We start from the raw sequence: 17,069 nt of genomic DNA, 5'->3' as shown, positions 1-17,069 counted from the left end.
ATTAAGTATTTTTACAGGAAAATATGATGATAGATTATCTTTAATTTAAATCTCCTCTGTTTTAAAAACAGTTTTTTAACATCTTTGTTGGAGTATAATTGCTTTACAATGGTGTGATACTTTCTGCTCTATAACAAAGTGAATCAGCTATATGTACACATATATCCCCACATCTCCTCCCTCTTGCTTCTCCCTCCCTGGCTCCCTATCCACCCCTCTAGGTGGTCACAAAGCACCAAGCTAATCTTTCCGTGCTAGGCAGCTGCTTCCCACTAGCTATCTATTTTATATTTGGTAGTGTATACATGTCAGTGCCACTCTCTCACTTCGTCCCAGCTTACCCTTTCCCCTCCCCATGTCCTCAAGTCCATTCTCTACATCTGCGTCTTTATTCCTGTCCTGCCCCTAGGTTCTTCAGAACAATTTTTTTTTTAGATTCCATATATATGTGTTAGCACACTGTATTTGTTTTTCTCTTTCTGATTTACTTCACTCTGTAGGACAGATTATAGATCCATCCACTTCAGGACAAATAACTCAATTTCATTTCTTTTTATGGCTGAGTAATATTCCATTGTATACATATGCCACATCTTCTTTATCCATTCATCAATAGCTGGACACTTAGGTTGTTTCCATGTCCTGGCTATTGTAAATAGAGCTGCAATGAACTTTGTGGTACATGACTCTTTTTGAATTATGGTTTTCTCAGGGTATATACCCAGTAGTGAGATTACTGGGTCGTATGGTAGTTCTATTTGTAGTTTTTTAAGGAACCTCCATACTGTTCTCCATAGTGGCTGTATCAGTTTACATACCCACCAACAGTGCAAGAGGGTTCCCTTTTCTCCACACCCTCTCCAGAACTTATTGTTTGTAGATTTTTTGATGATGGCCATTCTGACCGGTGTGAGGTGAACCTCATTGCAGTTTTGATTTGCATTTCTCTAATGATTACTGATGTTGAGCATGCTTTCATGTGTTTGTTGGCAATCTGTATATCTTCTTTGGAGAAATGTCTATTGAGGTCTTCTGCCCATTTTTGGATTGGGTTGTTTGTTTTTTGATATTGAGCTATATGAGCTGCTTGTATGTTTTGGAGATTAATCCTTTGTCAGTTGCTTTGTTTGCAAATATTTTCTCCCTTTCTGAGCATTGTCTTTTCATCTTGATTATCATTTCCCATGCTGTGCAAAAGCTTTTAAGTTTCATTAGGTCCCATTTGTTTTTGGTTTTGTTTTTATTTCCATTTCTTTAGGAGGTGGGTCAAAAAGGATCTTGCTGTGATTTATGTCATAGTGTGTTCTGCCTGTTTTCCTCTAAGAGTTTTTAGTGTCTGGCCTTACATTTAGGTCTCTAATCCGTTTTGAGTTTATTTTTGTGTATGGTGTTAGGCAGTTTTCTAATTTCATTCTTCTACAAGTAGCTGTCCAGCTTTCCCAGCACCACTTATTGAAGAGGCTGTCTTTTCTCCACTGTATATTCTTGCCTCCTTTATCAAAGATAAGGTGACCATATGTGCATGGGTTTATCTCTGGGTTTCTATCCTGTTCCATTGATCTATATTTCTGTTTTTGTGCCAGTACCATACTGTCTTGATGACTGTAGCTTTGTAGTATCGTCTTAAGTCAGGGAGCTGATTCCTCCAGCTCCGTTTTTCTTTCTCAAGATTGCTTTGGCTATTCGGGGTCTTTTGTGTTTCCATACAAATTGTGAAATTTTTTGTTCTAGTTCTGTGAAAAATGCCAGTGGTAGTTTGATAGGGATTGCATTGAATCTGTAGATTGCTTTGGGTAGTACAGTCATTTTCACAATGTTGATTCTTCCAATCCAAGAACATGGTATATCTCTCCATCTATTTGTGTCATCTTTAATTTCTTTCATGAGTGTCTTATAGTTTTCCGCATACAGGTCTTTTGTCTCCTTACGTAGGTTTATTCCTAGGTATTTTATTCTTTTTGTTGCAGTGGTAGATAGGAGTGTTTCCTTAATTTCTCTTTCAGATTTTTCATCATTAGTGTATAGGAATGTAAGAGATTTCTGTGCATTAATTTTATATCCTGCTACCTTACAAAATTCATTGATTAGCTATAGTAGTTTTCTGGTAGCATCTTTAGGATTCTCTATGTGGAGTATCATGTCACCTGCAAACAGTGACAGCTTTACTTCTTCATTTTGGATTTGGTTTCCTTTTATTTCTTTCTCTAGTCTGCCTGCTGTGGCTAAAGCTTCCAATACTATGTTGAATAACAGTTGTGAGAGTGGACAACCTTGTATTGTTCCTGATATAGAGGAAATGATTTTAGTTTTTCACCATTGCGAATGATGTTGGTTGTGGGTTTGTCATATATGGCCTTATAATTATGTTGAGGTAAGTTCCCTCTATGCCTACTTTCTGGACGGTTTTTAACATAATTGGGTGTTGAATTTGTCAAAAGCTTTTTCTGCATCTGTTGAGATGATCACATGGTTTTTCTCCTTCAATTTGTTAATATGGTGTATCACATTGATTGATTTGCATATATTGAAGAATTCTTGCATTTCTGGGATAAACCCCACTAGATCATGGTATATGATCCTTTTAATTTGCTGTTGGATTCTGTTTGCTTGCATTTTGTTGAGGATTTTTGCATCTATGTTCATCAGTGATATTGGCCTGTAGTTTTCTTTCTTTGTGACATCTTTGTCTGGTTTTGGTATCAGGGTGATGGTGGCTTCATAGAATGAGTTTAGGAATGTTCCTCCCTCTGCTATATTTTGGAAGAGTTTGAAAAGGATAGGTATTAGCTATTCTCTAAATGTTTCATAGAATTTGCCTGTGAAGCCATTTGGTCCTGGGGTTTTGTTTGTTTGAAGATTTTTAATCACAGTCTCAATTTCAGTGCTGGTGATTGGTCTGTTTATATTTTCTACTTCTTCCGGGCTCAGTCTCAGAAGGTTGTGCTTTTCTAAGAATTTGTCCATTTCTTCCAGGCTGTCCATTTTATTGGCATATAATTGCTTGTAGTAATCTCTCATGGTCCTTTGTATTTCTGCAGTGTCAATTGTTACTTTTCCTTTTTCATTTCTAATTCTATTGATTTGAGTCTTCTCCCTTTTTTTCTTGATGAGTCTGGCTAATGGTTTATCAATTTTGTTTATCTTCTCAAAGAACCAGCTTTAATTTTATTGATCTTTGCTATTGTTTCCTTCATTTCTTTTTCATTTATTTCTGATCTGATCTTTATGATTTCTTTCCTTCTGCTAACTTTGGGGGTTTTTTTGTTCTTCTTTCTCTAATTGCTTTAGGTGCAAGGTTAGGTTGTTTATTTGAGATGTTTCCTGTTTCTTAAGGTAGTATTGTATTGCTATAAACTTCCCTCTTAGAACTGCTTTTGCTGCATCCCATAGGTTTTGTGTCATTGTGTTTTCACTGTCATTTGTTTTTAGGTATTTTTTGGTTTCCTCTTTGAGTTCTTCAGTGATCTCTTGGTTATTAAGTAGTGTATTGTTTAGCCTCCATGTGTTTGTAGTTTTTACAGATATTTTCCTGTAATATCTGGTCTCATAGCGTTTTGGTCGGAAAAGATACTTGATACGATTTCAATTTTCTTAAATTTACCAAGGTTTGTTTTAAAGTCTATTTTGTCTGACATGAGAATTGCTACTCCACCTTTTTTTAAATTTCCATTTGCATGGCATATCTTTTTCTATCCCCTCACTTTCAGTCTGTATGTGTCCCTAGGTCTGAGGTGGGTTTCTTGTAGACAGCATGTATCCAGGTGTTGTTTTTGTATGTCTATGTCTTTTGGCTGGAAATTTTAATCCATTTACATTTAAGGTAATTATTGATATGTATGTTCCTATTTGTCCTGCCATTCCCTTATGGCTTGCAGAGGTTTTGCTGAAAGATCAGCTGTTAACCTTATGGGGATTCCCTTGTGTGTTATTTGTTGTTTTTCCCTTGCTGCTTTTAATATATTTTCTTTGTATTTAATTTTTGATAGCTTTATTAATATGTGTCTCAGCACGTTTCTCCTTGGATTTATCCCGTATGGAACTCTCTGTGCTTCCTGGACTTGATTAACTATTTCCTTTTCTGTATTAGGGAAGCTTTAAACTATAATCTCTTCAAATATTTTTTCAGTCCCTTTCTTTTTCTCTTCTTCTTCTGGGACCCCTATAATTCGAATGTTGGTGCGTTTAATGTTGTCCCAGCGGTCTCTGAGACTGTCCTCAATTCTTTTCATTCTTTTTCCGTTATTCTGCTCTGCAGTAGTTATTTCCACTATTTTATCTTCCAGGTCACTTATCCATTCGTCTGCCTCAGTTATTCTGCTATTGATCCCTTCTAGAGAATTTAAAATTTCATTTACTTTGTTATTCATCACTGTTTGTTTGCTCTTTCATTCTTCTAGTTCTTTGTTAAATGTTTCTTGTATTTTCTCCATTCTATTTCCAAGATTTTGGATCATCTTTACTATCATTATTCTGAATTCTTTTTCAGTTAGACTGCCTATTTCCTCTTCCTTTGTTAAGTCTGGTGGGTTTTTGCCTTGCTCCTTCATCTGCTGTGTGTTTCTCTGTCTTCTCATTTTGCTTAACTTACTGTGTTTGGGGTCTCCTTTTCGCAGGCTGCAGTTTCGTAGTTCCCGTTGTTTTTGGTGTCTGCTCCCAGTGGCTAAGGTTGGTTCAGTGGGTTGTGTAGGCTTCCTGGTGGAGGGGACTAGTGCCTGTCTTCTGGTGGATGAGGCTGGACCTTGTCTTTCTGGTAGGCAGGTCCACATATGGTGGTGTGTTTCAGGCTGTCTGTGGTCTTATTATGATTTTAGGCAGCCTCTCTGCTAATGGAAAGTGCTGTGTTCCTGTCTTGCTAGTTGTTTGTCATAGGGTGTCCAGCACTGTAGCTTGCTGGTCATTGAGTGGAGCTGGGTCTTGGCGTTGAGATGGAGATCTCTGGGAGATGTTCGCTGTTTGATATCACATGGAACTGGGAGGTCTCTTGTGGACCAGTGTCCTGAACTTGGCTCTCCCACTTCAGAGGCACAGCCCTGACACCTGGCCGGAGCACCTAGAGCCTGTCATCCACACAGCTTAGAATAAAAGGGAGAGAAAAAAGAAAGAAAGAAAGAAAGAAGGTAAAATAAAATAATGTAAAATAAAAGTTATTAAAATAAAAAATAATTATTAAAAATTTTGTTAAAGTAATAAGAAAAGTTTTTAAAAAATAAAATATTTAAAAAAAGAAAGAAAGAAGAGAGCAACCAAACCAGAAAACAAATCCACCAATAATAACAAGTGCTAAAAACTATACTAAAAAAAACCCAAAAAACGGACAGACAGAACTCTAGGACAAATGGTAAAAGCAAAGCTATACAGATTGCAAGGATACACATACATACCCCCAAAAAGAGAAAAAGGGGGGAAAAATATATATTGTTGCTCCCAACGCCCACCTCCTCAGTTTGGGATGATTCGTTGTCTATTCATGTATTCCACAGATGCAGGTACATCAAGTTGATTGTGGAGATTTAATCCACTGCTCCTGAGGCTGCTGGGAGAGATTTCCCTTTCTCTTTGTTCGCACAGCTCCTGGGGTTCAGCTTTGGATTTGGACCCGCCTCTGTGTGTAGGTCACCTGAGGGCATCTGTTCTTCGCTCAGACTGGACGGGGTTAAAGCAGCAGCTGATTCGGGGGCTGTGGCTCACTCAGGCCGGGGAGCGGGAGGGGCAAGGATGCGGGGCGAGCCTGCGGTGGCAGAGGCCGGAGTGACGTTGCATCAGCCTGAGGTGCCGTGTGTTCTCCTAGGGAAGTTGTCCCTGGATCCTGGGACCCTGGCAGTGGCGGGCTGCACAGGCTCCCAGGAGGGGAGGTGTGGATAGTGACCTGTGCTCGCACACAGGCTTCTTGGTGGCTGCAGCAGCAGCCTTAGCTTCTCATGCCCGTCTCTGGGGTCCGCCCTGTTAGCCGCAGCTCGCGCCCGTCTCTGGAGTTCCTTTAAGCATTGCTCTGAATGCCCTCTCCTCTCACACCAGGAAACAGAGGCAAGAAAAAGTCTCTTGCCTCTTCGGCAGGTCCAGACTTTTCCCCGGAATCCCTCCCGACCAGCCATGGCGCACTAACCCCCTGCATGCTGTGTTCACACTGCCAACCCCAGTCCTCTCCCTGCGCTCTGACCGAAGCCCGAGCCTCAGCTCCCAGCCCCCTGCCCGCCCCGGCGGGTGAGCAGACAAGCCTCTCGGGCTGGTGAATGCCGGTCGGCACCGATCCTCTGTGCGGGAATCTGTCTGCTTTGCCCTCCGCACCCCTGTTGCTGTGTTCTCCTCCGCGGCTCCGAAGCTTCCCCCCTCCGCCACCCGCAGTCTCCTCCTGCGAAGGGGCTTCTTAGTGTGTGGAAACCTATCTTCCTTCACAGCTCCCTCCCACTGGTGCAGGTCCCGTCCCTATTCTATTGTCTCTGTTTTTTCTTTATTCTTTTGCCCTACCCAGGGAGGTAGGGGAGTTTCTTGCCTTTTGGAAGGTCTGAGGTCTTCTGCCAGCATTCAGTAGGTGTTCTGTAGGAGTTGTTCCACATGTAGATGTATTTCTGATGTATTTGTGGGGAGTAAGGTGATCTCCATGTCTTACTCTTCCGCCATCTTGAAGCTCCTCCTGATTCCATTTATTTAAAATTCTAGAAAATGTAAAAAAAATCTATAGTGACAGAAATCCAATCAGTGGTTGCCTGGTGGGAAAGGAAGAGGGATGGCAGGGAGGAATTGCGTTGGACAAAGAGGAAACTTCTGGGCTGATGAATACGTTTATTATCTTTAGTAAGGTGGTTTTTTTTTTGTTTTTTTGTTTTTTTTTTTTTTGCGGTACGCAGGCCTCCCACTGTTGTGACCTCTCCCGTTGCGGAGCACAGGCTCCGGACGCACAGGCCCAGCGGCCGTGGCTCACGGGCCCAGCCGCTCCACGGCATGTGGGATCCTCCCGGACCGGGGCACGAACCCATGTCCCCTGCATCGGCAGGCGGACTCCCAAACACTGCGCCACCAGGGAAGCCCAAGGTGGTGGTTTTATAAGTATATACACATGTGAAAACTTATTAAATCATGTGGCTTACTGTATATCAATTATACCTCAACAAAGCTCTTAGAAATGTACTTATGGTTGGGTGAGAACTCTGAGGATGTACTCTTTTAACAGCTTTTATATATAATGTATAGTAGTGTCAATTAGCTTTGTCATGTTGTGCATTACATCCTTAGTACTTATTTACTTTATAGCATAATGTCTGTGCCTTTAACAACCTTCATCCAATTCTCCCTCCCCCACTCCCCATTTCTGGTGGCCACAAATTAGATCTCTTTTTCAATGAGATTGTTTGTTTTTTGAAGTATAATTGACCTACAACACTATGTTAGTTGCTGGTACACAATATAGTGATTTGATATTTCTATACATTTTGAAACGATCACCATGACAAGTTGTCATCTGTCACCATACAAAGATATTACATAGTTATTGACTATATTTTCCACAGTGTACATTTCATATCTATGACTTATTTATTTTGTAACTGAAAGTTTGTATCTCTTAATTTCCCTCTCCTATTTCTATCTCCCCCCACCCACCTCCCTGACAACCACCTGTTTGTCCTCTGTATCTATGCCTGTTTTGTTATGTTTGTTTATTTGTTTTGATTTTTAGATTCCACATACAAGTGAAATCTATATATATATATATATATATATATATATACCAATCTTCTTTATCCATTCATCTGTTGATGGGCTCTTAGGTGGCTTCCATATCATGGCTATTGTAAATAATGTAATGAACATAAGGGTGCATATATCCTTTTGAATTAGTATTTTCATTTTCTTTGAGTACATACCCAGAAGTGGAACTGCTGGTACTTCTATTTTTAATTTTTTGAGGAATCTCCATACTGTTTTCCATGGTGGCTGCACCAATTTACACTCTCAACAAAAGTACAGGAGGGTTCCCTTTTCTTCACATCCTCATCACCATTTATTTCTCTCGTTTTTTTGATAATAGCCATTCTGACAAGTGGTTTTGATTTGCTTCTCCCTGATGATTAGTGATGTTGAGCATCTTTCCATGTGTCTGTTGGCGATCTGCATATTGCCTTTAAAAAAAAGTCTATTCAGGTTTTCTGCCCATTTTTAAATTTTTTTGGATGTCGCCATTCTATCACCATTTTATTGTGTTACAAGGAGAGGTAGCCTATGCAAAAGGGAAAAACCACAATGATGAATAGTTTCAGATAATATACTTCTACTCAAGAAAAACAACTAGAGGCACTCTTAGAATAAAGAGTGCTAGACAATGCAAATATACAATTTAATTATTTTCTACTATGCCAAAATAAACCAATTAGGAATAAATAAAACCAAGGGGCTTCCCTGGTGGCGCAGTAGTTGGGAGTCCGCCTGCCGATGCAGGGGACACGGGTTCGTGCCCCGGTCCGGGAAGATCCCACATACCGCGGAGCGGCTGGGCCCGTGAGCCATGGCCGCTGAGCCTGCGCATCCGGAGCCTGTGCTCCGCAACGGGACAGGCCACAACAGTGAGGGGCCCACGTACCACAAAAAAAACAAAACAAAAAAAAACCAAGGATATAATTTAAATTAGCAACAAAAAATTAATACGGACTAAACTCTACACGGAATGAGAAGGACTTATATTGAGAAAACTGTGAAGGTTTTCTTGCTCATATAAAAGTGTTCAAACATGGAAATATTTTCGGATTCTAGCATGGTAAATGTTAACAATAAAGACGCCAATATTCCTGATATTATTTCATCATGAATGCAATTTCAGTCATCAATATTGCAATTGAATTTTAAGGTGAGGAAATGATAAGCCTGATCTTTACAGGAAGGGCCCTTTGGATATGTGACGAGAGGAGGCCAAGTGAACTTTCCCCTGGGAAGACGTGGGGCTCAGAAGTAATTGAGCTGAACCATGGACACTGACTTTTCTCTTCTTGTGGTTCTCCCAAAGTTGTGAAGTCTTCAGAAAATGGAGGGCATGGACTAATCTAGCTAATTAGGAGCTCTGTGCATCAAGCATTCAAGGCCCCGCAACTGTAAATAGTCAGCCTGTGTCTCCAGCCCTTCAGGTTGCCGGTCCATGTCTAGCAGGCTTCACACCTGTGCCTCCTCCTCCCAGACTAGTCATCCCCATCAGGAGGCTCTGGCTGGAGTCTGTCTTTCTGCCAATCCTGAGGATAGAGCTTCAGCCATCATTGCTCACCAGGCAGAGAGGGGCATCAGACTGGTCCCCCTTGGCATGCACCAGCAGGGTCTCAGCACAGCCCAGTGAGTGCTATGGGAGACAGTGAATGGAGGAGGGGTCGCGGGAGTGGTGTTTCCTCATGGTCAGAACAAGCAAAACAGTTGGGATAGACAGATGGTAGGGCACTAGTGTGCAAAGTTTCAGCTCCGGGCACTGACGTTTTATGTCCTTGGTTCTGGTGGGGTCCAAGAGCTCTCATTCAGAGTTCTGCTTTCCTCCCACATTAGTGCTAGTTCCCATGGGCATTACCCCCACGATAGCAGGAAGCAGTTCTCTCTAAACTGTCCCCTAAGTACTCCAAAATCATGAAGTGAGGACGTGGATGAGGATAAGACAGTAAACATGGTATCATGATTCTTCATTGAGGATTTCCTAGGTTCCAGGCTCTAAGTGTTCCATGTAGCTTGTTTCATTTCAACTGCGTAATCACCACCAAGAAAGAGGAATGAACAGTATTGTCACTTCACAGATGAATAAGGGAGCACAGCATTTAAATATAACTTGTATTAGGTCATGAGGTAAAATAGGAGTGAATTCACGTTTGAATCCAGGCATCCAGCCTCCAGACACAGGGCACTTAGCCAGAATTCTCTCCTGTCATTTTATTTGCCTGGTCACTTCAGGCAGAGACCACATGTTCACTGCCCTCTGTCCTTTTAGGGGTTCCCGGTAGACCTCAGTGGAGGGTAAGGGGTACCCTTGCTGCATTGACTCTAGGAAGGAGAGCTGAGATCAAGGGAGGACTCATAGAGGATCAGCAGATTGTAATGTAGCACAGATGTCTCTCTTGCTCCTGCCCCTAGATTTTGCTTCAGCTGTCCATGTCCTCCTTTATTCTTGTGCTTTAGTCCTTCTCAATCTCTAAAGGAGACATAAAGGCAGAGTGTTGTGTTCCATTCTTAGTTAGGAAACGGAAATCAGTTAAAAGATATTTCTTAGCTGTGCTTTTAGTTAAGACCACCGTACTTCTGAAGTACTTCTGTTGTACTTTATGAAGTGCATGGAAACAAAGTGAAGATATTTAGTGTATGGGCATCAGAGACTGATAATTTAATTTTGTCTCCTCTATTTATTATCTTGAGTGACGTGGGGCAAGCTCTTTGTATCTCTGAACCTCAGTGTTGTCATCTGAGTCAATTCCTAGTTGATACAACTGCTTTGTTGTAAGAATTAAACAGTATAGTGGAAACTACATATTTAATTACATATGTAATGAATGTACACAGGGCACAATAAATTTCAGATACTATTAACAGGCCAGCTTCATACTATTTGATTAAAATAAATTGTCATCTAAAGTATGAATATCTCTGGATCTGAGGAGATATTTTATTTTGTCCTTATCCAAGTAGATACTGAGTGTTTGGAGGGAAATAGACTGAGTCTCATTCATTTCTGATTCCTCAGAGCCTATACTTCTTTGGCACAGAGTAGGCAACAAAAACAAACAAAACTCTGTTAAAAAAAAATTAAATAGACCCTAAGTTCACATAAATGCAGAGTAGACAATACTCTTTCCACCCACTGGGTACTTTTATTTTATTTATTTATTTGTTTATGTGTTTATTTTTGGTTGCACTGGGTCTTTGTTGCTGAGCGCGGGCTTTCTCTAGTTGCAGCAAGCGGGGGTGGCTACTCTTTGTTGCGGTGCACAGCCTTCTCATTGTGGTGGCTTCTCTTGCTGTGTAGCACAGGCTCTAGGCACGCAGGCTTCAGCAGTTGTGGCACATGGGCTCAGAAGTTGTGGCTCGTGGGCTCTAGAGCACAGGCTCAGTAGTTGTGGCGCACGGGCTTACTTGCTCCACAGGATGTGGGATCTTCCCGGACCAGGGCTCGAACCCGTGTACCCTGAATTGGCAGGAGGATTCTTAACCACTGTGCCACCAGGGAAGCCCCGACTGGGTACTTTTCTGCCTGTACTTTCATCCTTCCAGCAGTATCCCATCAGACTAGAGACAAGATACAGTGGGGCTTGGGTGTTTTTATGACATGGGCTTTCTATGAACCTATTATTTTCCTTTTATAAGACACACGTCATTCAATTATCAAAAGTTGTGGAGATTTGGATGAAGTCCTGTCATTTGAAACAACAAGGATGGACCTTGAGGGTATTATGCTAAGGGAAATAAGCCAGAAACAGAAAAACAAATACTGTACGATCTCATATGTGGAATCTAAAAAAGAATTGAACAAACAAAACAGAAACAGACTTTTAGATACAGAGAGCAAACTGGTGGTTGCCAGAGGGGAGGGTGGTGGGGAAAAGAGAAAAAAAGGTGAAGAGGATTAAAAGGTACAAATTTCCAGGTACAAAATAAGTCAAAGGGATGTAATATACAGCATAAGGAATATAGTCAATAACACTAATAATTTTTGTGGTGACAAATGATTACTAGACTTATCATGGTGATCATTTCATAATGGGTTTGATTGTCAAATCACTATGTTGCACACCTGAAAGTAACCTAATATCGTATGTCAACTAACTTCAATTTTAAATAAATAAATAAATAAATAAATAACTTTATTTATTTATTTATGGCTGTGTTCGGTCTTCATTGCTGGGCGCGGGCTTTCTCTAGTTGCAGTGAGCAAGGGCTTCTTTTTGTTGTGGAGCACGGGCTCTAGGAGCGCAGGCTTCAGTAGTTGTGGCATGCGGGCTCAGTAGCTGTGGCTCGCGGACTCTAGAGCGCAGGCTCAGTAGTTGTGGCGCACAGGCTTAGTTGCTCTGCGGCTTGTGGGATCTTCCCGGACCCGGGCTCAAACCCGTGTCCCCTGCATTGATAGGATTCTTAACCACTGCGCCACCAGGAAAGTGCCCAATATATTTTTTTAATGTATTAAGTGAAAACAAGACAGAACAAAAATACAAGGATTACTGCAGGCAGACGTTCATCTTCAAATCAGAAGCACAATCAATACATAAAATTAAATCTTGCAATTCATTTCTTAAATAATAAAAAGATGATTCGTGAGTGTGTGGCACGTGGTAAATGTTTAACAAATGTTAAGTATATGAAGTTATTACTATTTGGAAGTGTACTTTGAATTAGAAAATGGACTAAAGACTGTCAGTGTTTGTTGCTGTGCAACAGAAAAAACACTAATATTAACACTAATAATTTTTGTGGTGTGGAATTCCCACGAATTCCTCTTTTGAGTACAGTTGACCCTTGAACACGGGCTTGAACTGTGCAGGTCCACTTACACACAGACCATAGTACTATGTGATCGGTTGGTTGAATCTGCGAATACAGAATCACTTACATGAAGGGTCAAGTGTAGTAATACATGGATTTTCTACTGCTCCATGTTGGTGCCCCTAACTGCAGCATTGTTCAAGGGTCAACTGTAGTAACACATGGTGGTTACACGTGTGAATTCTGAGGCCAGGCAGATTTTAGCTGCCAGTTGTGTGACCTTGGGCAAACTCCTTAGTTTCTCTGCCTCAATTTCCCCATCTGTGAAATGTGGATAATGACAGAATCTATCTCAAAGTGTTTTGTGTGTGTGTGTGTGTGTGTGTGTGTGAAGAGAAAATGCATTAGAGCTGTAAAGTCCTTCAAACAGTGCCTGACACAGAGCTCAATAAACCTTAACTAGTTCAGTTGAATCAAACTAATAATATTTATGTAATGCTAACAACAAGCCATATGTTTTCACGCAAAGATAAAGCAATGTTGGTCTCATACTTTATTGACTGGATTATTTCCTTCCCTTGTAATCACACTCCTTCCATAATATAAGGAGCCCATATGCTGTGGATGGTTGAAAAGATATCTGGTGCTTGCCCAGAAGATGCTAAGTGAAGGTTATATGAAAATGCTGTCAGCTACAGCTTACCCTAATAGTTCCCTGTCCAACCACACACAAGCCTGATTGTCCTAACTGGTTCTTCAGAATTCTTTGATCTCTGGAGGCAGTATAGTAATAAAAACCATGGTTTCTGGATTCAGGCATAGTTCCCCTACGTACTAAATATACAACGCTGGCCAATTATTTGAGCTCATTTCTGCTATTTCACTATGGTGTGTTAGGTGGATAATAAGTATCTGCCTCATAAGACTTTTGTGATGATCAAATACGTTAATATATAGAAATATCTTAAATATTAAGATAGTGAATGACACAGAGTGAAACTCATGAAATGTTAAATATTATTTTCTCTTATTTTTATGATATCATAAAACCAAATAAGTCCCTTCTCTTCAAAGCCCTCTCTAAATCTGTCTTCTAAACTCCTCCATGGTCTAAAAACTTGGGACAGAAAAGGAAGTGTTTCTGATCCCACAGAAAGGATGTGGTCCCACCGCAGCCACTGCAGTAGCACTTCCTATGTGCACCTTTGATGCTACTGAATGGCTTTGATTAATTTATGGCTAGTGTTGATAACATATCTGTCCTAGACTAAACACAAAAACTGTTTCTTGTCCCTTGTCTATTTTTTAACACCTTCCAGATTTTTAAAAAATATGTTAGCCTTAAAATATATTTTATGAAAAAAATATATATATATATATTTTATGATTGAGAAAGGTAACAGAAAAGCAGGTAATTTAGAGCTTCTCTGGATAATCTGGCCTCACAGAGGGAGGTACTGGGTTTAGAATTCTTATCATATTTCATAAAACAATGTGTATGATGAATTGCAGGATAGATCTGATCAGAACACTGTGTCCTATATACCTTATTAGCAGAAAGCACAGGTAAATGTATTTATTCAACAAATGTTTGAGTCATTATGAAGTGTCAGTCACTTTAAAAGAAGAAATCCAGGACTAGTCATAAATTTTACTTTAACTACTGAGGAGATATGGATGTCATTTATAAGGGTAAAACAGGTTAGTGGTTCCATTAATCTACACAAGTGCTAAAACTGCAAACACACACACACACACACACACACACACACACATATTTAAAATTGGTTAAATCTGAATAAGTTCTGTGGATTTCCACTGGAGGAGACTGGGTGATGAATACATGGGACTTCCATATACTTTTTTTTTACAAAAATATGAACTTGTAATTATTACATAATAAAGACTTTAACACACACATACACACACACACACACACACACACACACACACAAACTAAGGACCAGAAAGCTTAAATGACTTTTTTCAAAGGTCACAGAGGTAAAGTTGAGAAGTGAAGACTGGAAATCAGGTGCCTTGATTCCAGTCCAGTTTTCTTTCCATTCCAACAAGGAAGCCATACGGCCTTATGATAACAGGCACATAAAGGTGATCCTCTGCATATATCTCAAATGCATTTCAACTGATAATGCTAATAGTAGAATATTCTGATTGGATGGTTACATAAGCAAATTGGACACAGTAGAAGGCAGGCACTGATACAAGTGACTATCACAAATAGCTAGGGGAATAAGAGAAAATTAAACCCAAATTCAGTAGAAGGAATAAGACCAAAAATTAAAGAATTAGAAGCATAATAAACTGAGAGTTGGTTCTTCAAAAATAATTAACATATCAAAATCCCTACCAAGATGAAGAAAAAGAAAGGGACAACATAAACTACCAAGATCAGGAATGAAAAAGGGGATATGATTACAGCTTTCAGACATTAAAAAGAAATTATAGGATATTATGAATAACTTTATGCCAACAAATTTGGAAAGTTATGGAATGGACAGATACAATTTAGCAAAACTAACACAAAAACAAATAAAAAAATTAAATAACCTTTTGTCTATTTATGTGTTTGGTGTAATTCATGAGTGAAACTATCTTACAAAAGCTTCCTATGAAGAAAACCCAAAACTAGATTCCCAGGTGAATTTTTCCAAACACATAAAAAATAGATAGTAGATAGTTTAAATTTCATATAAAGTTTTTCAAAACAATTTCCAACTTCTTTTATGAAGCAGCGTAAACCTGATACAAAGCATAAAGGATATTAACATAAAAGAAACTACAAGACAAGCCTCATTAACACAGACACAGAAATAATTTTTTTTAAATAGCATTTTGAATCTAGCAAAATGAAAAGGCTAATAAGCTAATATATACCATTTCCAAGTATAGTTTATTCCAGGAATACATCTTGTTTTACCATTTGAAAATCAAGGAATGTAGTAATTCACCACATTGAGACCAAAGGAGTTTTTAAAGACTCTGACATAGACAGAAAAGGCACTAGATAAAATTCAGTATCATTGACGATTAAAAAAAAACTCTTTTGATGATCAAGGAATAGAATTCCTTTCATTTAAAAAAGTTATCTATGAAAAACTTACAGCTATTATTATACTTAATGGTAAAATATAGAATACTTTCCCCTAACATCAGGAACAGGGCAAAGATGTTCATTTTTACCATTTCTATTTATCACTATAAAGCAATGAGGCAAGAAAAATAAAAGGTAAAGTTTAGAAATCAAGTAAGACTTTCTTTTATTGGCACTGACAGTATTGTATACACAGAAAATCCAAAATAATTCATAAACTATTGGAATAAATAATTGAATTTATAAATATCATGGATAAAAGATCAATGTACAAAAAGAAATTGCAATCCTATGTGCTAGCCCCCAAAATCGAAAAATAAATAAAAATATTTACAAAGGAAAACATATCACATACCTAGAAATAAATTAAAGTTACTTCAAGACCTCTACAATTAAAACTACAAAACACTGTTAAGAGGAATTAAAGACGACCTAGATAAATGGATAATTATACTATGTTCATCAATTAGAAGACTCAGTATTGTAAAGATGTCAATTTTATTCAGGTTATTCTCTAAAGTCAATGCAATCCCAAGCAAAGTCCCAGAAGACTTGTGAAAATTGGTAAGATCTAAAATTAATATAGAATCAAATCAGGAATAGAGAAGGAAAACAATCCTGATGAATAAAAAAGTTGGAAGGCTCTTGCTACCGGATATCCAAAAATACTGCAAAGCCAAGTAAAGATTGAGAAACCATCTTAGCAATCTAAAGAGATGGTAACAGACGGAATCGAACTTTCTGAAAGGATTTCTAGAACTACTCAGCCTTGGCTGAGAGTTCCCAGACTTCATAGTTCCCTACCATTGCTAAGACCAGAATGAGCATATTGTGCTAGCTGATGTTATTATTGCATCTATTTCTACACCCTACCTGCCCCCGCTGCCTCCTTCCCTTCACCATATACATCACAATTGCCAGGACCCTATGATTCAGTTAGGACTGACTCCACTCTCTTTTTCTGGATGAGTATGGGAGCCAGTCCTAAACAAACCAGAGAATTATATTCCTCTGGCCACAGTGATTCGATAACAGTTGGCAAGTGAGCCAATCAGATTTAACTGTAATAATCATATTGGAATTGTTCAGAAAGACAATCACTCTCTTCTCCTTGAGACTTCAACCCAGAAAGAAAGCAGCCTGGTTCTTCTGAGGGCCACTGTGAAGAAAAAGAGCCCACAAGGAAGAATAGCTAATGCAGAAAGATGCACAGACAAGACATGGAAACAGAACTCATCCAGATAACATCTTTTTAGCTCCAGGACCCAGCCACCTCTGAAGTTACTTATACCCAAGGATTTTTCAGTAATCAAACCAATAAATTCCCTTTGTAGTTTACAAAAATGAAAAGCATGAAGACATGTCAGAGACTGGGAAAAGTTATCTGCAATACACACACACATATATAAAATACACATAATTTACGTGTATTATAACATGTTTTACGTATATGTATGTAACTAGATATAGACAGAGATACACATACATTAAAAAAGGACAAGTAGGGCTTCCCTGGTGGTGCAGTGGTGGA

At 39.3% G+C, this 17,069-nt stretch overlaps 1 protein-coding gene across 1 annotated transcript in view; it reads right to left on the bottom strand.

The window, feature by feature from the left end:
* The window catches only part of LOC112400296 (zinc finger protein 699-like), a 65,781-nt gene that overhangs the window by 37,500 nt on the left and 11,212 nt on the right, over window positions 1–17,069 (bottom strand). The window lies entirely within an intron of this gene.

This window comes from Neophocaena asiaeorientalis, unplaced genomic scaffold, assembly GCF_003031525.2.
Source record: "Neophocaena asiaeorientalis asiaeorientalis breed wild unplaced genomic scaffold, Neophocaena_asiaeorientalis_V1.1 scaffold357, whole genome shotgun sequence".
NCBI lineage: Eukaryota > Metazoa > Chordata > Mammalia > Artiodactyla > Phocoenidae > Neophocaena > Neophocaena asiaeorientalis.
This window is presented reverse-complemented; position numbering and strand designations above follow the sequence as displayed.